General features: G+C 49.8%; 1 protein-coding gene across 2 annotated transcripts in view; it reads left to right on the plus strand.

Annotated features, from left to right (window-relative positions):
• Positions 1-24,191, plus strand: part of RNF32 (ring finger protein 32) — a 359,225-nt gene that overhangs the window by 46,207 nt on the left and 288,827 nt on the right. The window lies entirely within an intron of this gene.

Genomic DNA, 24,191 nt, shown 5'->3' on the forward strand with positions numbered 1-24,191 from the left:
CGTATCAAGTAAGGTAGTACAGTTTTTCAATATGCTGCCCAATAATATAATTTAAGGTTAGGTAATGCCAATCCACCACTATCCTTAGGTAGAGTAATTGCTCGGATTGCTCTTCGGGGTTTCTTATATCCCCATAGGAAGCTGTAGAACATGTGGTCTATATCTTTGAACAGCTGTGGTGAAAAAATATAAAAATCTAGGTAGGTGAAGCATTTTAATCAAGTTAGACCTGCCCCAGATAGAAAGGTGTAGATTATTAAGACGAGTCATATCTTTTATGGTACGTTGCATTAAAGGGGCAATATTATCATTAACAAAAGTCTCTATTTTGGCTTTTATACTCACACTGAGGTATATTGCTTTTTCTACAACCCGTGGGTCTATCATCTCTGTCTTGTTATTAAGAATGATTTGTGTTTTATTTTGATTTAATTTATATCCTGAGATCTGGCCAAACATATCGGCTTCTTCTTCAATCACACTAATTGCATTCACTAGGTCCCTGGTGACTAATGCAATATCATCAGCATACGCTAGCGTTTTTGTAGCTTGCTCTCTGATACATATCGGTTGAATGTCTGGATTATTTTCTAATCTTCGTATGTATATGTCGATATATATTGCAAATAAAAGGGGCGAACATGGACAGCCCTGTCTTGTCCCTCGTTTAATTGGAGAAAATTCTGATATTAGTCCATTCACCATAACAGCCGCTGAGGGGTCCTGATATAGATTTTGAACTGCTCTAATAAATGGTGCCCCAATCCCTACTTTGGCCATTGCTACCCAGAGATAGTTCCAGGAGACCCTATCAAAAGCCTTTTTGGCGTCTAAGAATATAAGGACCGAGGAGGAGCCCAGCGCGTGCCTAAGATGGCTGTGTTGGTGAGCAGCTCCGCTGGGACGGACCTCTCACCCGTCATCCTGAACATATCCTGGAGCGCTGTCTCGTGAATGCAGCGGAACCCCGTGGCTGCAGACTCGTGCAACTCCGTTCCTGCTGTGATATCCTGGAACGGAGAACCGTGCTGTGGCGTTCCTGGCCTCCGGAGAGCCCTAAGCCTGGGGCTCGAGTTTCTGGACCGGCCGGCCGCGAGTTTGTCAACACCCACGTCCGCGACCGGAAGTGCCCCATTGCTCGGAGCTCCGCCCAGCTCGTCTCGGTCGGGACTGCAGTGGACATCGCTACGCGACTGAGGACCCCTCCAGGTTGTTCTGGTGTCGGCGGGAGCTTACTGTGGGCGTGGGGGCACCTGGCTGACAGGCCGGCAGTGACCTGACTGTGCGTTACCGTCCCTGGGGCTTTGGGATGGGCCGTGAGAGCGGCGGCCGGCATCGGGGGCCCCAAAAAAAAACTCCCCCTCCCCAGGAGTGGACCTGGTCCTGTGGTGTTGTAGGGGGACACCGTCGGAGAACGTTCAGTCCCCTGGAGCTATAGAACGGGCAGCGGGGTGAGACTGGCGGTGGTCCCGGCTGCCCCCACGGCCGCGACGGGAGTCGGCTGGCCCTCTGGGGCATGGACGCTGCGGACGCCAAGGTACGGAGGGATATTGATTGGGCTGGATCGGAGGCCCTTGGATTGCACCCACCTGCAGGGACGCCACGTGTTGATGCTGGGACGTCCCTCCTGCTGGTTGGGGGCGATTGATTTGGCGGTGACTGGGGCTCCGTGACGCGGCTGTTGATTGTTACTGCCATTGCCGAGGGCCCCTTCCAGCTGGGCAAGCGAGACCCCTGAGGCGGAGTATGTTGCGGGGCCTTCGGGGCCATTGCCCTTACGTTGCCTGTGACCGGCTGCCGGGGAACTCCGGTTGGTGACTTGACCCTGAGGTGAGTTTCGTGGCCGCCCCCGAGGGGAAGCTCCTGAGGCCTGTTGTCTCCGTCGCCTCCTTGGAGCGGTTGCTGCTTCGTATCCTGACCCCCTCGAGTGACTTCCTCCTGGCTGGCCTGTGACTGGGCATTTGGTAGCGGGGGGTGACCGGTGACTGTCCTGGCCATGGACTTGTCAGTCTGATAACGCCTGGTGGGGTCTGACTGAGTGCCCGGGGTGGGGCCAGCGGGTTGACCCACAATCCTGGGGCCTGGAGTGCAGAGAGGCAGTGTCTCCGGATATATCAACAGTACAGGCGGGTGCGGTGGTGGTCACTCCGCGTACTGCTAGGAGCCTGGACTACGGCTTAATTATGGCATCCAAACCCGAAACCGAGAAGGCCCCATCTCGATCCTCCAAAGGTGCTCGTTATGTCCAGGCTAACAAGCTGGACCGCTATACGACGTCTAAGGGGTCCCCACAAGACTTGAGGAAATCGCAGGACTCCGGGAAGGAATCGCTTGGCCCGCTGGCAGAACCAACGCTCCTCGATGTTATGGCGGCTTTAGATGGGGTTAATACATCCCTTGGACAGAAGATGGAGTCGCTTGACCATAAGCTGGATACAGTCACCATCGAAGATAACCTTATCCGGGGAGATCTCACCAAAACTAGTGAGAGGGTCAAGTCCCTTGACATTAAAACAGCGAGTCTGACGGATGATGTGGCCTCTTTGTAGCTGGAAATGCGGGAGCTCAGGCGGGCTGGCGAGCTTGCCAGCCGGAAGCTCGACGACTATGAAGAGAGGGCTCGGAGAAACAACGTCCGGATAGTGGGAGTTTCCGAGAAGGCAGAAGGACCGGCCCCTGATCTATTTGTGGAGGATCTTGTTCTCAATCACCTTCAGCCCAAAGGTCTGAGTAATTTCTTTACTGTTGAAAGGGCGCATAGAGTCCCGGGCGGAAGGCCGCGGCCGGGGGCTCCCCCACGTCCGCTGATTGCGAGAGTGCTGAACTTCCGGGATCGAGTCGCTATCCTGCAGGCCTCCAGGTCGGGGGGCCCTCTGAGGTTCTCCTTTTACCCCGATTTCACGCAGACTGTCCAGAAACAACGGCAGAACTTCCTGGCCGTTAAGAAGAGACTCCGAGAAAGGGGTGTGAAGTACGCCATGATGTATCTGGCCCGACTGCGGATTGAGCTTCATGGGAAACTCTGGTTTTTTGACAATCCTGACATTGCCTCAGACTGGTTGGACGCGCACCCTGGGCCGGAGCCTGAGATGCCGGGGAACATGGGGGGGGGGGGAGTGGTGAAGTGTTGGAGCAGGAATGAATCTCAGAGAAGGCACACAAAGTGTCCAATACATATGTCTTTCTTGTGGCTATGGGAGATATGCGTAATTATTGCATGGGTGTTATGGGGGTGGAGGGGGGGGGGGGGGTGGGGGGATGTCCTTCGGAGCTGTCTTCCTCCTCATGACTATCTTTAGTTAGTTGATTAGTTAGAGTATTGGGTGACAGGTACACTGCAAGTTGGGGTCAGGCATAAGCCAGGAGCAGGGGTGCAGCGTGAAGGGTGGGGGGTTGGGGATGTTTTTTCTTTATGTATGGTCACATTTGTTGTGTGATTGTGGGTTTTTTTGTTGTTATTTTTTAAGCTCAGGTGACAATATTGTTGCGCTATGTTTTCAGCATGGGTCTGATGGCGCTGAATAATTTAGGGTCGGGGATGAGAAGGTTGAGCTGGAATGTGAACGGCTTGGGTGACAAGATCAAGAGGGGGATGGTTAGTCAACTTATTAGGCGGCACTCCCCAGATGTGATTTTACTGCAAGAGACACATTTAGTTAGGAATAAGTGCATGGCCCTCCACAAGGGAGGGTACAGGTTAGTGGTGCATGCTGGCTTCACTACAGGCTCTAGAGGTGTCGGTATCCTAGTCAAGAATTTGTTCCCCTTATCGGTGCAGGCCACATGGGTTGACCAACGGGGCAGGTATGCTGGTATCTCCGGACCGGTTGGGGGCCGGACGTTCACCTTCCTCTCTATCTATGTGCCGACTGGCCTCCAGTCTGAGACCTTTCGGGATTTGAGTCCTATATTTCTCACGCTGCCTCTCGGTGGTCTAGTCTTGGGTGGTGATTTTAATTCAGTGCTTGATGGGGAGGTTGATCGGAGTCCACCCCGGGCGCTTGGACAGGTGCAGAGATGGCTCCTGGACTTCCTAGACACGTTGGGACTGGTGGATAGTTGGCGAGTACGTAATTCGTCGTTGACGCATTACACCCATGCCTCGGCTGCGCACGGCAGCCTCTCTAGGCTTGACTACCTGTTGCCCCCGGCGGCGATGGCGTCCATGATCCAAGAAGTGCGATATCTTGGTCGGGGAATCTCTGACCACTCCCCGCTGTGGCTTTCCCTTGCCCTTTCTATCCCAACAGTGGCTAAAGTGGCTCCCATTGGTGCCTGGCAGTTAAAAGACCCTGCTATTAAGAAGGAGATTCTCCGGATATCAGACCGTTATTTTATGGAGAACAAGGGATCGGTGGATTCTGTGCGGTCCCTCTGGGAAGCGTATAAAACGGTCGCCAGAGGTGAAGTGCTGTCTCTGGTGTCGGGGACGAAACGGGCGAACCACGTGGAGGTGACGCGGAAAGAGGCGGAAGTAATACTCCTCGAGGAGAAGGTAGCTAGGTCACCCACGCAGGCGGGCTTCATTTGTTGCAACTCCGGGAGGAGGAGTATAAGAACTTAGTCCGGAATAGAACGGTGGCTCACCACAACGCTGTCCAGAGGCGTATTTATAAACATGGGGATAAAGCGGGTAAGCTGATCACATGGCTCGAACACGGGGAACGCACGTCTAGGCTAGTACCTGAGCTGGAAGGGCTAGAGTCACGCAAGATCACAGAACCGCAGGCTGTGGCGGATGAGTTTTCTGATTATTACCGGAAGGTTTATGCGGCTGGTAGTGACTACTCGGAAACCGACAATGCCGATCTGATTAAAGATATCGTTATGCCACGTCTGTCGGAGGAAGACCGGAGCTTCCTCGACTCGGCGTTGTCTGACGATGAGGTGGCTCAGGCTATCAGGCAGCTACGGTCGGGTAAGGCGACAGGCACTAACGGGATACCCATTGAATTGTATAAGCTGAGCGCCAATAAACTTGCCCCTCACATCCGTGCTATGTTCGCTGAAAGTAAGGAAAAGGGGGAACTCCCCTATGATCAGCGGGTGGCCAACATAGTGGTCATACACAAAGCAGGCAAGCCCCCGACGCAATGTTCCTCCTATAGGCCCATATCACTCCTCAATGCGGAACCCAAGATACTTGCGAAACTCCTAGCCACTAGATTGATCAGGGTGATCACCACCCTGATCCACCCGGACCAATCTGGGTTTATGCCGCGTCGTAACACGGCGCTCAATTTGCGGAGGTTGCATGGCATTCTCGGCGGCTCCTCGAAAATCCATGAGCCAACCGTATTGGTATCTCTCGATGCCACAATGGCCTTTGCTAGGCCATTGTGGCATATTTGTTTGCTTTGTTGGCCAAGATGGGCTTTGGAGATGAATATATCGGATGGGTGCGATTGCTATATGCGAACCCTCTAGCTAGAGTGGTTGTCAATAATTGTAAGTCCAGTGATTTTCCGTTGGGGAGAGGGACTAGGCAGGGGTGCCCGCTGTCTCCACAGCTCTTCGCGCTCGCCATGGAGCCGCAGGCGGCTTGGGTCAGATGGGATAGGTCGATACGGGGTTTGCAGTGGAAGCCTGACTGGGAAGATAAGATCTCCCTGTATGCTGATGATGTACTGCTTTGTCTCACACACCCCAAGGAATCCTTTCTTGATGTGCTTGTTGTTTTTGGCCGCTATTCTGGATTAGCCATTAATTGGACAAAGTCGGTGCTCTTTGTGTTGGTGGGTGACCCACCGGTGATCCCCGAGACAACAGGATTCAAATATCTTGGTATATTTATTACACTGGATCCGAAGTTGCGGTATGACAGCAATCTGGCTTCCCCACTGAATAGATGCAGGAAAGATGTGGAGCGCTGGAAGGCTCTTCCACTCTCCCTGATGGGACGGGCTGCCCTCTTTAAGATGATGGCTCTGCCTCGGTTCTTGTATGTCATGCAAAACTTGATGGACCCGGTACCAGCCACGTACTTCAGGGAAATAGTCTCTTCAGAGGCAGCTTCTCTGGGATGGTGGGGCACGGATCGCCTTTAATAAGCTGACCCTTCCGTGGTTTGACGGCGGGATAGGGCTTCCGGACTTGCGGAGGTACTATTGGGCCTCACAACTGGCAGCGGTGAACAATATTGTTTACGGACCCCCCGGGGACCTGGGATATGCCATGGATCATGGCCAGGCCCCTGGTGGGATGATAGATCGAGCCCTGTACGCCCGGCCTGGAATGTTCCCCTTGACTGGCCCGACCGCGCATGCGGTGCAGGTGTGGCACGCAACCAACCGGTGTCTTGGATGGGAGGGCAGACTGACACTCGCAACCCCCCTCTTGAACTCCGAGAAGCTGGGCAGTTTGTGGAGGTCCAAGGGCTTCGACAGATGGGATCTCATTGGGATTACTCAGATTAAAGACGTCTGGGGTAAGGACTTTATACATACGTTTGAATCCCTTGTTCAGCAATATAGTCTGCACCGTAATGAGGATTTTCGTTACTTGCAGGTTCGACATGCCCTCACCACTCAGATCCCCAAGGGCACGGAGCTTCCGGAGGCATCCTCTCTTGAGGACCGTGTGCTTGATGGACATATACCCGAGAAAACCATCTCATTGATCTATAGGAAATTGGTCAACAACTCGGATGACCCATTGGTGCGGCTCAGGGCTCAGTGGTGTGCGGATGGGCTGGAACTCGATGACGAGGACTGGTCGGAGGCATCGTCGCCCCCCAAGGTGGTAGCGATCCAGATGCGGCTCCGGCTTGTGCAGTTAAAAGTATTGCACAGATCCTACATAACGGGGCCTCGTCTGGTGCGAATGGGGAGAGCGGAGAGTGAAGGTTGTAGAAGAGGTTGTGGAGAGGTCGTCACATTGATGCATATTCTGTGGCACTGTGACGCAATCCGGGCATACTGGGCGAAAGTCCACGAGAAGTTGAGAGAACTTCTGGGCGTGGAGGTCCGACCGGAGGCCCGGAGATGTTTGCTGAATGTGTGAGACGACTGACCTGGGTGTGTATCAAAGGCAGTGGGTGACTCTTGCATATATGTTGGCCAAGCATAATATTGCTCAACTCTGGGGTGCCAGTCAACCGCCCGAATCAATAATTGGTCGGAAGATCTTGATTGGTGCATGTTCCGGGAGAGGTCGGTATATGTGGCCAGGGGTTGCCCGCAAAAGTGGGAGAAGGTCTGGGGAGCGTGGAACACTCAACGAGGAGAGATCTGCGAACCACCCATGACGAGAGCGGACTCGGACGCACAGGATTCCCCTTGACCCTACTGTTTGATTGTTGCTATTTGATCCTGTATTGAGTTAATTCGACCCATGCTTTGGAATTGATTGCATTCACCTGAGAGTTAATTTTCTTTTGTATTGTCATATTGTTCAATAAAAAGAAATGAAAAAAAAACCAATATAAGGGCCATAGGGTCTCCTGAAACCTCTGTCCAGTCAAATAATGCGAAGACCCTCTGTATCAGTGGTGTCTCTTCCAGGTATAAATCCGTGCTGTCTAGTTGATACTACTTTATCAATATTAGGGGCTAATCGCATAGCAAGTAGCTTGGAATATATTTTTGAATCACATGTTATTAAGGTTATCGGGCGGTATGATCCCAGCTCGGTAGGGTCTTTATGTTTTTTAGGGAACACTATAATTTTAGCCTTAGCCAATGATCTTGGTGATCGACCCCCCTTGGAATATGTGTATGAATAATGCTAGTAATATCTCTTTTACTTGGGCAGCGAATATGATGTAAAATTCCGTTGGGATCTCGTCTAAACCTGCTGCTTTACCAGCTGCCAAGCTATTTAATGCGAGAACAATTTCTTCCCAGTTTGGGATAGCATCCATAGGATCTGCCTTGTCACTCTCTAATCTAGTGTAGTTATTTTGATCAATATACTCATTAATAGAGTCTTGTGAGATGTTAATATGATTATACAATGTCTGATGGTACATATAATTTACAGAGCCAAGGGAGCTCAGTCACTTCACTTTATTGTGACTTTTTGCCGCTTTAAATATATTCAACTGCTCCGATATATCTTTCTGCTGGGACCTTGCCGGTAGCCTAAATATTTCCATCCAAAGTCTCCCTTGATAGACAGAGGGAAGGACACGCCTACACCTTTCCGGGTGTCGGCTTCTACCAGTACACACGCAGCTATGTGTCTGTCTTCTGTCTCTACCTTTTTCAACAGACGCTACTCGCATCAGGCAGGAAATTGTCTTCCCCTGTGAAGAATGGAGGGTGCCAGCATCGCCGGAGTTCCGATGTAGGCCAAGTAGGTTTGAAAGACGGGTCGCGTACTTTGACGAAGCAAGTGGGGATGCCATGGGAGGGCTTTTTGCAGCAGTCTCTGACCAAGGAGTTCTTTCCAGTAACCATACTACTGCATCAGTGATGTTTGTATATCCTTCTTTCTTTTTTACACCGACAGTGTGCGACTAAAAGTTGGGCCCCCTCCCGGAACTCATGGGGTTTTTCTCTGACAATACCAGAGTAAGAATTGATATGTCTCTATGTATCTTTTTGCACAATTGTCACTCTAGTGAATTAATGCACTGTTGGAAGGGGGTATTTTTGATGATGTATAGGAATCAAGGGAATGTTAAATAATGCCACCCTTCCAAGTTGATTAAGCGGTAGGGTTTGCCACCGACAGAGGTCTTCTTTGGTCTTTTTGACAAGCGGAGTGATGTTTAGCGCCCATTCTAATTCAGGGAGTAGAGCGACCCATATATCCAAGTATTTAAATGATTGTCATCTAATGGGGATGTTAGCTTGCCAGTGATATCCCTCCCTAGAGAGAAGGAGGGGTACTAGAGTCGATTTTGCCGGGTTAAGTCAAAGACCAGAAACCCTTTCAAAGGCTAGGAGCATTGGAGACATTTAGGGCCAGAGCGGGCTGGGTCCGCCAGTAAGAGCAGGACATCGTCTGCATATAGGGCAATTTTGTCAATGTCGTGACTCCCCCACGCTCAACCTTGAATCGAGTCGTGAGCGTGGATAAGGCACGCCAGGGGCTCCAGCTCCAGTGCGAACAGGAACAGGGATAGGGGGCAGCCTTGTCTCATGCCTCTTCGGATTGGAAATACCTCGGAGAGGGCCCCATTGATGAGGACCCTGGCTCTAGGGTTGGAGTATGGGACCCGGACAAAGTGACGAAATTGCTGACCCATACCCACCATTGTCAGCACTTCTTCAAGGTAGAGCCAGCTAACAGTGTTAAAGGATTTATTAAAATTGACAAGAAGAAGTGCTAGGTAGGGGGTAAGTGTTTGGCGGTTTTCAAGGACTAGGTGGAGGCGTCTCAGGCAGTGTCTTGTGCTACATGTTGGCATGAAGCCACATTGGTCCGGGTGGATCAGCTTGCTAAGAAAGGGGTGCAGGCGCTGAGCCAAAACCGTAGCATAAATCTTGACTTTGGTGTTAATTAGGGAGATTGGCCCGTAGTCCGCACAAGCCGACGAGGGCAGCTGGGTCTTGAGGATGACCACAATGGTCGCCATGTCTGTTTCAGTAGGTAATGCTACAGCTTCTGCCACAGGAATAAGGTGGAGAGGTGGGGGACCAGCAGCTCCAGATAGGAGTTTTTCTGGGGGAGTGCCCCTGGGCCCGGCGTCTTCCGGGACGCCATTTGGGAGATTGCAGCCTTTATTTCGTCTGGGGTGAAGGAAAGGTTCAGGCTAGCCCCCTCTGAGTGCGTCAGACAGGGAATGCGGACCTTCTCGGGGTCTAATAGATCTAGGAGGGAATCCTCCAGTGTACGCGCCAAATATAGACTTGCGTAATAGTCTGCAAACGCCAGCCGATCTCAGTAGAAGCATGGCGAGTGGTTCCTGAGGGGTCATGAATCTCGGGGACGATGCTATTTGCTAGAGGATATGAGGCCAGCCTGTGTAGCAGCTTCCGGTTTTGTCGCCCCAGCCATTTACCCAGGCGACGGTCGAGCTCCACAGCAATTTAGCCGATTCTAACGAGCTGTGTTTGATCTCTTAATGGAGACCCGCTAGCTGCCTGTCGCGGGCCGCATCTGGGGCCCCAGCGAGGTTAGTTTCCAGTCGGACCACTTGCGCCTCGAGGAGAGCTAAGTGGCTGTCTCTGGAAAATTGTTGTGCTCAGAGATGGCTTTTGGCCACTCCTCGGATGGTAGCCTTATGCGCCACCCAGAAAGTACTCGTAGAAGAAACCGAGTCCAGGTATGTGAGGAAATAGTGCAGCAGTTCCTCTCTTGTAGTCTTTCAGAACTCTTTGTTCTGCAGAAACAAGGCATTCAGTCGCCACATCAGGCGCAGCACGCCAGGAGTGTCGCCTAGGCGCAGGATAATGCTGAGTGATCTGAGATTCCTCGGGGAAGGATAGACATGTCGGTCACGCAATGGCAGTCGGGGGGCAGGCATAAAGAGCATGTCAATATGCGTGTGAGTACGATGCGCCCCTGAGGTGTGTGTGTATTGGGAGATTCGAGGGTTCCAGGTTCTCCATACATTGCAAAGGCCTGAGGTGGCCGCCCATTCAGCCAATTTCTTAGCTTGAGTCGCCCCGGCGGGAGAGTGTATTCCCGTGGTATCAAGGGTGGGCTGCATGACCGCATTGAAATCACCTCCCAGAATCGTCTGTCCTAAGGGAAGGGTGGAAATGACGTCAGTAAGGTGTCGCAGCGCTGGTGTGAGCATCATGGGCAGGATGCACAGGGAGATAAGGTCAAGGATGTTCCCCTCCAATGTCCAAGAGAGAGACACGAATTGCCCCTGCAGGTCCCTATTGACGTGAGTGGGGACAAATGGAGGGGATCTCCTTAGTAGGATGGCCACCCTGTGAGCCTATGTTAAGCCCGAAAGCCATGCCCTGTCAAAACCATAACATGCAAGGAAGGAACAAAGGGTTCCCAAGAGGTGGGTCTCTTGAAGCAAGAGGACATCGGGGGAGTGTTGTTGAGCATATTTCAAGACTACTGTACGCTTAATGCGAACAATCAATCCGTTGGCGTTCCAGAACATGACCCGGAGGGAGTTACCTCCATGGTCCGCGTACATCATATGAAGCGCACGGCACAAGCACAAGAGAGTCATGGGGTTGTACCTCGTTATGGGCTCTTGGTGGGATATACAGAGGGTGTGGTCTCTTTAATCGAGACTCGGTGTGCTGGATTGCAGCACATGTATGACGTTCCTGTGCTAAAGTGCTGCGAGCAGTTAGAGAAAAGAAGATAACACAAAACATAAATCTAAACATTGGACAACAGTCCAGGTCCCCCCTCCCCCCATATTTCTGAAACTGAAGCATCTGTCACCCTACAAACAAGGAAAGAACAGGCTAAACTATAACGCTTAGCTTAGGAGATGTGTGGTGGACCCCTGCTTCAATGTCGGATGTGAGTGCATCATCGGCAGATTTCTCTGAATTCTACAGTACAGTGCAGTGGGACACAAGTCCCAGGACTCCTGAAAGTTATGCCTCCTATTTTCCAGCTGTTGCTCCCTCAGGGATCTTCAGATCGCTGGACTGCGGGAGAGTTCCGAGTCCATGGCCCCCAAGTCCAGAGTGCCGGGGGGATTGCGTTCAATAGACTAATTGTCCGTGGATCTTTTTTGCTGTCGAGGTTGGGAGTCTGGAGGGCTACTGGTGTTTCCAGGTTCTCGGGTGGTTGAGCCCGTCAATCCGGAGGTTTCTTTGCGGCCCCCCTGTCCCCTGCGTGATTGTGTGCGCCTCCTTCACTGTTTGGGGGACAGAGGTCAAGGGGCTTGGGGTCCAGAGTCTACAGGAGGAGAGTTGGGACAAGCCCTAAGGGACCACTCCTTGGTCAGCCAGGTCCAAGTGGCTTGTGGACAGTCAAAGAATTGCGCCTTGTCTTGCGATCTGGGCGATGGTCTGGGTGCAAGGGACTGATGGACCCTTTCGACGCCGAACAACACTGACAGTGTGTCTTTAGGCATCCATGATGATATCCATTTTTCGATGAAGGTTGCGATTTGGCCATGCTCGATCCCCTCCAGAAAACCCACTAAGCGGAGGATATTACTGTGTGACTGATTTTTGGCGTCCTTAGCCCTTCTGTGTAATTCCTTGGTGTGGGTCTGCAGGCGAGCCACTTTTTCTTTCAGTTGGTGGGCATCATCCTCATTGTGAAGAGACAGGACTCTGCTTCGGAAATGCGGATGAGGGACATGTCAACTCAAATCTCGCCAATTTTCCACTCCACCGAGGCCAGGGACGTGCTGATCACCTGCAGAATTGCAGCTAGTTCTTTGCCATAGAGAGATGGGCCACCCACAGCACCCTTCGACAGGCCTTGTTCCACTGTAGTGAATTGGTCCATTTTCATCTGTGTTTGGGTGGTTAGGGTTTGAGGCATCAGTCCATCCCCATGGTCAGTGGTGGGAAGGTCTCCAGTAAGATTAGTGTTAGGGAGTCTCTTTCCCAGACTTGTTCAAAGAGGGACCTGTCGCTGCTCTGACCTCCACATGTTGCGGCCAGGCGGGGAGCCCTGGGGCTCGAGATGGGAGGTCTGTGGATAGTGGTGTCTCAGGGGCACAGGAGGCAGTCAGCCGATCCACGAGTGCATACGTGTGGTTCCCAGGCTTGAGAACGACTCCATTGAGGGTGATTGGGTGTGCCTGGGGACCCAAGGAGGGAACAGGGCTCCAGTGTGTTGAGACGTCAGGCCCGCAGGTCAAAATTAAAAGTCCACAGCAGCGCTCCAGGAGTCACGGCCACCCCCTGCCGCAGGGACCGGCCAGAGATGGGGGGGGGAGCCCAAGGGCCCAGAGCGGGCTGCAGCTCCGGCGCGTGGGAGAATGTTCCACAAGGTCCAGCAGGCAGATAACCACCTTCCCTGGGTCAGGGTGTATTACAGCCTCTTAGGCGGTCATGTCCAGTCACCCTGATGTTCTTGTCGTTGCAGGGGGTAAAAGTGGGAGCCCCTATGGTACTCTAAGTGGATATGTGGGCACTTCCGCTCAATGCATGGGTGTTCTATTGGGCAACGCCACCCCAGGAGTCTCAGCCACCTCCACCCGGAGCTGAGGATAGCGGTGCGGATCAAGGCCAAGGCGCCCCACTGGGTCCCACTCAGGGGTGCGGGGGTCCCGCAGCAGGACCTGGAGGAGTGATGGGAGGGGGAAGAAGAGATGCCGCTGCCAGGGGCAAATGTAATCAAAGTCTGTGCTGCTGGGATTGTGTTTTTGGAAAGTTTAAAAACCACAGTACATTAGAGATTGGGTTTCTGGTGCTGACAGTAGTGTTCACCCTCGGGTCGCCGCTCAGTGCACGTCACAGATTATAGGAGGCCCAACGGGCAGAGTCTTTCAGGGATAGAAGCTCGGGGCACAGTCACTCGGACTCAGCCACCCCCCCGCCCGGGGATCGAGGGGCTCGCCCACACCTCCCAGGCAGCCGCCGTGAGGACGAAAAAAGGTGGGGCACTCAGTGCCAATTCGAGGATCCGGTGGGACACATAGCTGATCACTCCTGTCAAACTGTGGCACAGGCCCCACAAAGCTGTGCCACTCCAGTGCCGGTCCCCCAGAGGTGTGTCGCTGGGTCCGTGCTCACTTCAGTCTCTCAGGTGGGTCACCGCCAACTTGTCCGCTTTTCGCAAAGCAATAAAAACTCACCTCTTCCCTCCTCTGTAAGCCTCCTCCTTTCCCTTTTCCTCCAGAAGGTTGTGCTATGGTTCTTAGCGCCGGGACGCCCCGTTGCTGGGGCAGCTGTCGCGCTCAACAAACACATAACATAACATAACATAACCGCAGCTATTCGGTCGTGCCCCTGCACTGCTGGTCTCAGTGTGCGGCACTCACGGGCACGGGCCACCGCGTCCGTCCGGAAGAGAGAGTGAATTGAAGGCCGGAGTCGGGCTGGTGCCGCAGTGGTCTGCCGCGGGGGAGCTCTCCGCTGAGCGCCTTCAAAGGGTCAGCAAGGGTCAGCCGATCGGATGTCAGGGTGCACCCCCTCGGGTTCCGGTATGCCCCCGGCGGATGCTCACAAGCCTCTCCGGAGCGCTTCAAGGACGAGCCAGGGCCGCCAAATTGAGGAGACGCGCTGCAGGCCTCGGCTGGAAGAAACGGTCTAATTCGGGCACCCCAGACTCCCCAGTCACTGCAAGGCAACGGGGCTGCTTCCGGGGAAGGAGCTGTAATCACCAGGGTAGAAAGTGAGTCGCCAATGGCAGTGGATCTCAGAGCGGATGATGGAGGGGTCCGGAGCACATCTTGGCGCTCCAAGCCACGCCCCCATCCTCATTTTATTTATCACCTGTTCAGAGTCCAGGCAGCCTGAAGGCATCTTGCCAAGCTTGTGCAGGACAAACCCCCTCGCCTTTGAATAAGATCTCTTTCTTGTGTCATTAGCGGTAGGTAGTAGAGAATCAGTTTACCTCTGGACAGGTTAGCAAGTCGATATTCTCAGTATTGTGACATCAGCAAGAAAGCTTCGCCAAGCACTGCTGAATGTTCACTCCCTCATTGCCCTCCCCCATGTCTCTACAAACCCCCTGGCCCTCCTGCCAAGCTGATATAGTATGCAAGAAGGTAGTGTCTGCCATTTTACATTTCTTTCACTTGGGACCAAACCCATTCTATTGGGTCTGCTCCTGTTATAGTATGCTCTGTGTAAAATCTTCAGTTAAATAGGGCAGAGTCTATCCTGTATGTCCACCTCCAGGGTGTGTAGTGTAGTTCCTATATTTCCAATAGGCTGTGCGCATTGGAATAATATATCCTATAGTTTAGACGTAGGACTGAGGTCGACTAGGTCTCTATCGAATGTATTAAACTTAATAGTGAGTGCCAGCTAGCTCAGAGGTCACTAGAAACTTTCTCGAATTCACAAGAAGGGATTCGTTTCTGACAACTGCATAAAGATGACAACTTTGTTTCCCAAAAATAAGAAATGTATCTCTAGAGTCGCAGAAACAATAGATAAGTATTTCACTCAGTCAGTCGTGCATGCTTCGTTTCTACAGAGGTGCAGAGAAATAGAGAGACGGGCGTTTTCAATAAAAGGTTTTATTGAACAGTCTTCTTTCTCATGCAAGTAAAGTGAACTGCTACAATCGTAATACAGGCTGCAATATTATAATATAAAATAAAATAATACTGTAAGAGCATTGTATGGTTTCGAAGCCATATAAAATTACATATATAAATAACAATGACTAAAAATACTCAACTGGTGCTTCTAAAATACACCTACCCCAATTTACGTAACCTAAGTCTAGTACGCGGGAGGGAGTAAGTATTGTGTAGCATAGGTATGGTTTTCTTTGCCAAGAATCTGTCCAAGATTTCTTTTAGGTTCTAATCAGCTCCATACCTTAGTTTAGTATGAAGGAGGACTGGTATCTCTGTCTCGGGACTCGATTTCCCAACACCCCGCAAGGGGAGCTTGGAAACACTTGAGCTGGATTGTCAGCGAGAGAAAGGACAGCTTCTCGATCAGTGCTACAGCTGAAGGGTCGGCTTTCTTCGGCACTTGCTGTTGTGGTTCTGAAAATCTGGACCCTGTCGTTATCCCGATATCGAGGTCCAATACCCGTGTCACAAAATATCAACGTACCATTACGAATTTGGTGTGTACAGACCGATAATGATTAGGACATCATTCCTATGCATTTGCATAGGAATCGAAGGTTGCTAACACCCCTAAATCATAGTTTCCGTTCCGACCCTTTAAACTCCATTTTGTAAGCAGCATCCATCTTGTGCCTTGCCCTCATGATAAGTCAATTAAAGGTCGAGCTTGATCCAAAAGGACACGTCCACCTTTCCTGACTTCCCCCTGACCTGTCCCAACTGACTCCACTGCCTTCAGCCAGACCTGTTTGGGCAGCTCCTCGCCCAGTGGCCGAATACGATAGCATCAATGCATAACATTCCACAAACCATTCACTACATACAGACCATGCTTTCTGCAAACATGCACCTGTCCACGTTCCTTGTTTATGGCCAGTTTTATGACTAGGAGGTGCCTTTCTTTATTGGTGTTTCATCGATATCTGATGGGAGTTCCGGGCCTGACTGGGTAATCTATCACGAACTGGACATCTAAAATGTGGGCTTGCTTACATGACTTCGCTCTTTGTATTATTGTAGAAATATGTGTATAGCCATATCATAAACTCAAGAATTCTTGCTCGAAGCTATTACTTTTGTATATAAGGAGAAGGCTGGTTCTGTAAAAACGAACAGTCTCCCGAGAATATACTCCCCGTGTGGTGTACTTCTGGGACACGTGTTACTTGGTAGCTACCAATAAAACTTGATCTCTGACTGTGACTAGAAGACTCCGAGTTTCTGTGGTCCGGAACAAGGGTGAACTCAGAGGTCTTCGGGTGTTATCCCCTGGCACCAACGGGTTCCTAAAAACCCGTTACCTCAGTTGGCGCCCAACTCTGGGCGATATCAAGCGGCGACGGTCCAAGCCAGATGTTCGTGAGGAGCTTCATGTGAAAATTCCGGAGGACGGCCAGCCACTTCAGCGACCCCTGTATGTCGACGTGGTTCCGAAGGTCTTTGCTGCGAGGTTCCCCGCGTCCCGACGGCTACGAAGGACTGCTGCCCTGACTATCGCCTTGTTTTGGACCCAGTGATCCTTGGTAGAGCGAAACGATAGACGAGTCTTCTAGCGACGTCACAGATCTTCAAATACTTCAGTTAAGTATAAGTGGAGCGTCTCCCAGTCCTTAGTTTGTCCTTAGTTTTTGGTATCCTTGAGATACGCTTTGATTTGGTACTTGCAAGCCCCAAAGCCGAAGGACTCGTGTTTTCACAAGAAATATCGTAACAGATAATCCTTTGAAGTTTGAAGCTAGACTAGTGAGCAAGGATGCCTGGTTTTAGCAGACTTGGAAACTTGTTTTGTCTTGGTTGTAGTAAGGACTCCCGATTAGAGGATTCTTGTCCGGTTCCTCCAATTGGAACTCCAACGTATGAGCTCTATGTAAAACATGGCGTAGGTCCTATCGCATATAATGAAGTATGGATAAAATACACCCGCAAGGATGGTGTTTTAAAATGGCCCCAATATGGTAGTTTTGACTCAGAAATTTTAGATAATTTAGAGGTCAAATTGTTCAAGAAGAAAGCCCGGCCGGCGATGTTTGACTCTTTCCGTTTATGGCGTAAAGAGGCCAAACAAAAGGAAATTAAATTAGAAAAGAAAAATAAGCGAGAAAGAGGTATGTCGGTAATGCAAGCCGCGATAAAATTTAAAGACAACAAAGAAGATCAAATGAGTGAGCAGTTGCACAGGCAACGTAAAATGGCAATAGATAAATGCTATCCTGTTTTACCATCTCTTCAGCAAGAGACAGTAAAGGAGCGCGAAAAAGATCCATTAATGGCGCATTTGCTAAGTTCGCCACCACCCTATGCACAAAATGCCACAGCACCTCTGCAACCTTTAGTTGCACCTCTGGTAGCTGTTATGCCGGCTCCTTTACAACACTCACCAGCCGCTCTTCAGCTGGCTTCTATTTCTCTGGTGCAGCCTCTTCAAGGCTCACCGATCACATCTACTTGTCCTCCTGTTTCTCCTACAACTTCGCCTAGCGCACCTTCTATTACTTCTGATACTCGTTCTACGAATGCTTCTGTTTCTGCTTTGCGTGACTCTGTTCTGCCACCAGTTATTCCTCCACTTTCACCTTCTGTCTGGCATAAAATGGCCAGCATTGTTACTAACATTCCTTCACCACTGTTTCGGTCGCCTAAAACGACCCCTAATACGGAACAAAGACAATTACGAAGCCAAATGCCTGATTATCAGGAGAGGGAATTATTGAATAAGTTAGCACGGAATTGGGCTATGGATACAGCGAGATATGATGTAGAGTCTGTCATGAACGTCTTCCGTCAATGGGATGAACCAACTCAAAGATACGTCTTTGAGCAGATGTGTGTTTTTCTGTGTGAGGATTTGGAAGATAATGGTCAAGAAAGCAACACTCGAGAATTGTGTAACGTACGATTTAAATTTGGGGAAGGTATGATCGTAGGTCCCGATGTTGAAAAAGCAGTTGAGATATTATTATCGTATCGAAGTACGGGTGGAAATTCTGGGTCATCATCTGAATGTGGTACATCTAGTAGGAAAAGAGCGAGACAGTACCCCATGAGAGAGGTTCCTCCGGTTTGGAGGGAGGGCGATGCGAATGCAGTACCGCCAATTCTGCCTCATTTCCAGCGTGTATGGGTACATGTCCCCTGGAAAAGATCCGAAGTTTTAGCACTCAAGCAGACACTACCTGATCCTCGTAAAAACCCGACTGGGTATTATAAGGAGTTATCGCAAACTGCAAGCTCATGTATAATGAATTTAGCGGATATAGACATGCTGTTTGGGAACGTTGTTCCACACCCTTTATGGAGTAAAATTCGTCATGCGAATCATGATCAAGAACTAGGTGACTCATGGGCAAACATTACAACTACAGATGCTAGACAAATTGGTGGTTTTAAACCTGAGCCGTTAATAGCTGAACTTCCCGGTAGGATTATCGCGTACATGAAGACAATAATGCCTGAAGTACGCGTAAACTGGGATAAGCTATCTGCGTGTAAGCAGAAGAAAGATGAGAATGTGTCTGACTTTTTCACGAGATTTGAGGAGACTTTCACCGATCATAGTGGTCAAGATATGGCTACCGAGGGTGGCCAAAGATTGTTTGTAGACAAATTCGTACATAACTTACTTCCTGAACTATGTAATAAACTAAAAGATTCAGAGAGTGCTTGGGCTGTCTCTACGTCAGCGCAGATTTTAGCAACAGCCCAGTACTATGAAAATAGGCGCAAAGACGAGCTAGATAAGGCAGACAAAAAGACGAAAGATTTAAAAACTAAAGTTCTTCTCCAGCAGGCCTATCCGCCTCGTACGGCTAGTCAGCCCAATTATCAGCAACAACAGCAGTATTCGAGAAACGCGCAAGGAAACGAGTTTCCCCATCAGCGTGTTCCGTATGGCCCGAATCAATGTGCGTATTGCAAGGAAGAGGGTCACTTCAAAAGTAATTGTCCGGCTCTTGCGCGACGCTTGAATGGTGTTTCAGGTGTAAGGGGAAGAGGTGTTCAACATGCCCCTAGAGGTAGGGGTCGTGGAAATTTCTCCCAGAACACAGTTTCTTTTCCGCCTCAGAATTCCATGAACAGCTTTGACCAACAGAATAATGCATTGTCTAGGTCAGCTCAGTACTATGCTGACGACTATTACACCGAACACGAAAATAAGGGTAACGATTGCTAGGACAGCCATGGACAAAGAGAGGGAGTTGTTTCGGTTCCAGTAGATCAGAATGGACCTTATGTCGAGGTAATTGCCTCAGGAGTGTCAGAGCCATTTCTGCTGGATACTGGTGCTACAAAAAGTTCTTTTATGCACTCGAAACTTCCTGGCGCACCTTTGTCTGGCGAAATGAATGTCTCAGTAGGTTTCTCTGGCGCCCCTGTTAGAAACCCGATCTCTAGTCCTATATCACTTTCTGTTGGCCCATGCGAATTAGAAGCACCCCTCATTTTGACAACAGGTTGCGGAGAAAATTTGTTAGGTTTGGATTTACTAAAGAGGTTGTATGCGACTCTATACTGTTCCCCCTTGGGAGTACAACTTACTTTAGGTAAGAAAGTCATTTCTCAAATGTATTTGTCAAAGGAAAATATTCCAGCTGAATTGTCATTGCTCCCTGATATACTTTGGGCTAATGGTTCTAATGATGTCGGTCGTTTGGAGATAACACCATATGTCATAACTTTGAAAGCCAACGTTAGGTTGCCACGTATTCCTCAATACAAAATATCTAGCGAATGCGAAAAGGCGTTGTTAACGATCATTTATGATCTGATCGATAAAGATGTTATTGAGGAAACAACAGGAAATGTTTGTAACAGTCCAGTTTTGCCCGTCTTAAAACGTACTGATCCTTCACAGCCTCCTGTGTATAGGTTTGTGATTGACCTCAGAGAAGTGAATAAGGTAGTTATCCCACAGTTTCCAGTTGTCCCCGACATTACTGCATTATTGACCATGGTTCCAGCGTCAGCAGCTTGGTTCTCGGTGATTGACCTGAAGAACGCTTTCTTCAGCATCCCGATTGCTGAGGAGAGTAGAGACCTTTTCGGCTTCAATTTAGGAGGACGAAGATTCCGCTTCAAGTGCGCTCCTCAAGGCTACTGCGAAAGCCCATCAATATTCAGCCAGGCCCTGAAAACACAACTGGACAATATTGTTCTGCCAGATGGGTCAACTCTGATTCAGTATGTAGACGATCTGCTGATCGCTGGAGACACTGAAGAAATTTGCAAACATGCCACATTGTCATTATTGCGTCACTTATGTGACATGAAGCACAAAGTCTCTCTTTCCAAACTACAATTTTGCCGACAAGAAGTAACCTACTTAGGTCACATCTTGTCGAAGGAGGGAAGGAGACTGACACCAGAAAGAATACAGGCAATTGCAGAACTAAGTGCCCCAAGGACACAGAGAGAGGTTCGAGCCTTCTTGGGCATTACATCGTACTGTAGACAATGGATACCGAATTTCTCATTACTAGCTAAACCCTTGCTGGCACTACTCTGCAAAGACACACCCAATCCTATGCCCTGGTCTGAAGATTGTCAGACGAGTTTCCACGAGTTGCGTGATGCATTATGTTCGGCTCCTGTGTTGGGAAACCCCAACTACAGTAAGCCTTTTACATTATATGTCCACGAAAAGGAAGGTTGTGCATTATCAGTCTTAACTCAACACTTTGGGGACAAACAGCGCCCATGCGCGTATTTTTCGGCAACTCTAGATCCTGTGGCTAAAGCCCTTCCAAGTTGTCTGAGAGCTACCGCCGCAGCAGCTGTCTGCATTCGACAGTCTGCTGGATTAGTCATGAATAATACTCTGATCGTTATGGTTCCGCATGCAGTAGACATTTTGCTAAACAGGACAAAGACACAACATCTCACTAGCGCTCGACTATCCAGTTACGAACTTACACTGCTAGCAAGTCACATCCACATAAAGAGGTGTGATACACTCAACCCCGCTACGCTACTTCCCATCCCGACAGAAACAGACACAGACAAGATTGATAAACATGACTGCTGCTTTAGGACAGAAGAAGAGACAAAAGGGAGAGTAGACTTACAGGACACTCCCCTTCCCGAATGCAATGATACTTTATGGGTTGATGGTTCATGTTTCAAGTTGCCGAATGGTGATACGACTACAGCATATGCCGTAACTACATTACACACCATTATAGAGACCGCGCGCATTTCCCACAATTCTGCACAAGCTGCAGAGCTGATTGCGCTTACTAGAGCATGTGTGTTGGCGAAAGGAAAGCGAGTGAATGTGTACACTGACAGCCAATACGCCTTTGGTGTGGTTCACAGTTTCGGGAGATTGTGGCGTGAACGTGGGTTCCTTACGTCACATGGTGCAAAGATACAACATGGTCAGCTAGTTAATAAACTCCTTGAGTCACTGACCTTGCCACTACAAGTTGCCATCATGAAATGCAGTGCACACAAAAAGATTCAGGATGATGTTGGCCGCGGGAATGCATTTGCAGACGAGGTCGCGAAAGAGACTGCAAGGAACACGATGAGTCGAATGTATGTTGTGGGTCTCGCTAGATGGGTTGCTGATGTGGGAATATGTGAGGACACCATTGACAGCGTGAAATCGATACAAGCCGAGGCCACTGAGAACGAGGTGAATGAATGGAGAGAAAGCACAGGTAGATTAGATTCGAATGGTTGTTGGGTCGAACTATCAGAACACCAGCGATGGCTATTACCTAACGCATATGTACTTGCAGTAGTAACAGTGGCTCATGGAATTGCACACATCAGTTCGAGAGGAATATGTAAACTATTGGCCCCAGTATGGCAGAATAGTAATATCCCAAAATATGCAGAGAATGTGGTTAGAAAGTGTATGGTATGTTTAAAGTACAATCCCGGTAGGGGAACCCCAACTCCAGCTGGTCATTTTGCGCCTCCAACGTATCCGTTCGAGGTTCTGCAGCTCGATTTCATCCACATGGAGAGGCGCAACAATCTGAAATATGTGCTCGTTGTTGTTTGCGCCTTTTCAAGGTGGGTGGAAGCGTACCCCCTTAAGGACAATACCGCCTTATCAACTGCCAAAGCCCTTGTCAAAGAGTTCTTCCCGAGGTTTGGTATGCCTAGAATTGTCTGGAGTGATAACGGAAGTGAATTCGTAGGATGCGTGATGAAGAGAGTGTGTGAGTGTCTAGGCATACACCAAAAATTCCACGCTGCAAATCACCCCCAATCAGCTGGATTAGTAGAATGCTACAATGGCACATTAAAGCTGAAACTAGCCAAGATCCAAGCCAGTACAGGTCTTAAATGGCCTGACGCCTTGCCTCTAGCACTCCTGTCGACCAGAATGACTGTCCATTCCAGATTAGGACTTAGCCCCCACGAGATAGTGTTTGGCCGCCCAGCCAACGTCTGGGGCGTGCCAAGACCAAAGAAACTCAGTGAAATAGAACACCCCGTACTGCTTGACTACTTGTGCGAATTGACAACTAAATTGCGTGTTTTACACCAACAGGTTCACAGTTCCTCTCCGCCAGCCTCTGACGATCCAGGTCACACCATCGTACCCGGCACGTGGGTTTTGGTGCGGAACTTCCAGCGCACCAACAACGAACAACCGAGGTGGACCGGACCGCACCTGGTACTTCTTTCCACGAGATCTGCTGTTCGGGTGGAAGGCAAAAAGAACTGGGTACATGGGACCCATTGTAAACGGGTCCCTCTGCCCCTTCCATACGACCGGTGGGTCAACGAAAGTGATCATATTTTGCAAGGACTTGTGCCACCGTCTATGCAGTTAGACACTACCGAACCTGAGACATTGTTTGAAGACCACACCGTACCTGGGAAACGACGGTACAACCTAAGGTCTAGACAAAGAGACTAATAAAAATGCAAACTAATGTGAATTTCTTTTCCCCTACGAACTATTTTTGATTTTTCAGCTCTCTCTCACTCTCAGGGAACTTGCTCATTATTTATTTTCGAACCGCCATCCGGTTCCGCTGCTAGGGTCGCGGTTGAAGTCTAGGGAGTGCAACTGGGGAAGTTTTAGGTCAACGGTTCTGGTTGGTCCGAGGGAGTTACCCTGGACTGAACGGAGCGCACTCCCTGGCAGAATCAACCTACCACCGCGGGCAGCAAGTAGAGGATGAAAGACAATTGTGTATGATACTGTCCAGAAGAAGATTTTTGATAATATGTGTTTTATTGTTATGTAGCATAGTTGTGTTTTTGACTGGTTATACTCTATTCGTATTTAAAGTTACCTTTTTGAATGACACCCAGACACCTCCTCCTACTATTTCTCCACACTACTTTCACCCTCTACCTGAACACGAGTCTGCCCGAAGACTCGAATTTGTAAATAACTCTTTCATTTAACTCCTACACCAACACCAATCCATAATGAACACATCGAACTGTTGGATATGCGGACTCATGCCACACATGACCGATAAGGGGATCCCATACTTCATTCTGCCATTCAGTTATTATGGTTCTCTGTGGGCTTTCCAGACCATGTTCCTATTCGCCCTAGAACCATACCCGACCCGTTCCACTGAGAGCGATTTCAGTAACAAGGCACTAATTGCAGGGATAAGAAATATGAGTAGGGATATCGACACATATCTGACAATCCCCAAAGATGAACTCAGTCCCTACACCCGTTGGAACGTGACCAAACATGGGGTTTACCTGAGTAAGAGCCAGACAGCGAAGAAATCCCGCCCGGTTTGGATAGTACCCCACCGAGGTCACTTATGTTTACAAGGTATCGGTAGGGATCCCAAAGCACAATTAGGAAAGAGCGTTTGCACAGAGACATATGTGTTCGCTTCCCGAACCTCCCCTATACTCCTAGCAGCCAAAGGCACGTATTTCGTCTGCCACGACCAAGCCTACACATGGTTGCCCCCTGACTTCTCAGGTACCTGTTTTATTTCATTTCTGCTGCCACCCACCTACACGGCCAGAGCAGATTACCATCGGACAAGGACAGCTAGGGGTGTCGTGAGTAAAGACGACACCGCAAGCCAGGAATTCGCTGACTTTGCAAAGGGTTTTCTGCCATTTTGGGGGCCTATGGTGAACAGCAGGAATATTCGTCAAT

This window comes from Lissotriton helveticus, chromosome 10 (assembly GCF_964261635.1).
Source record: "Lissotriton helveticus chromosome 10, aLisHel1.1, whole genome shotgun sequence".
Lineage (NCBI taxonomy): Eukaryota > Metazoa > Chordata > Amphibia > Caudata > Salamandridae > Lissotriton > Lissotriton helveticus.